Source organism: Parus major, chromosome 21 (genome assembly GCF_001522545.3).
Source record: "Parus major isolate Abel chromosome 21, Parus_major1.1, whole genome shotgun sequence".
Lineage (NCBI taxonomy): Eukaryota > Metazoa > Chordata > Aves > Passeriformes > Paridae > Parus > Parus major.
Genome location: NC_031789.1, coordinates 908,489 through 909,050, shown reverse-complemented (window position 1 = coordinate 909,050; position 562 = coordinate 908,489).

The following is a 562-nucleotide window of genomic DNA, read 5'->3' as shown; positions in this document are numbered from 1 at the left end:
CAAATAACAACTAAAATGAGGTGAAGATGGAAAAACAGAAGTTTCAAAAATTAATGTGAGAAATTAAAAACCCAGACAAATTAATCGAGAAATCAACGGGATAATAAAAAAAATAAAGGCCATAAATAAGTCAATCAATAGGTGAATTAATTAATTCAACCCTCCCCACGCCTCATCCGTGGGGTTTGGAGCCGCTTTTCCCAATTTTCCCTCCAAGGAGGGCTCGGGGGGCTCATCCCGACCCCCCCTGAGTTCTGTGGGGTCGGGGTTGGGACCCTCCCAGCCTCCCTCATTAATTAACACCCGCCTTTAATTACGGGGCGGGCTTTGGGCTTTGGGGCTGAGAATTCCCGGTTTTCCCTAAAAAGCTTCGGGAGCTCAGCGGGACGTGACGCCAGCGCTGCCTTTTGTTGGAGGCTGGAAAAGGCTCCAAAACCCCCTGAAGGAGCAGCGCCCACCCCAAAAACCCCAAAATCCCTCGGGGGGAGAAGCCCCCACCCCAAAACCCCAAAATCCCCCGGGAGGAGAAGCCCCCACCCCAAAATCCCCCGGGAGGAGAAGC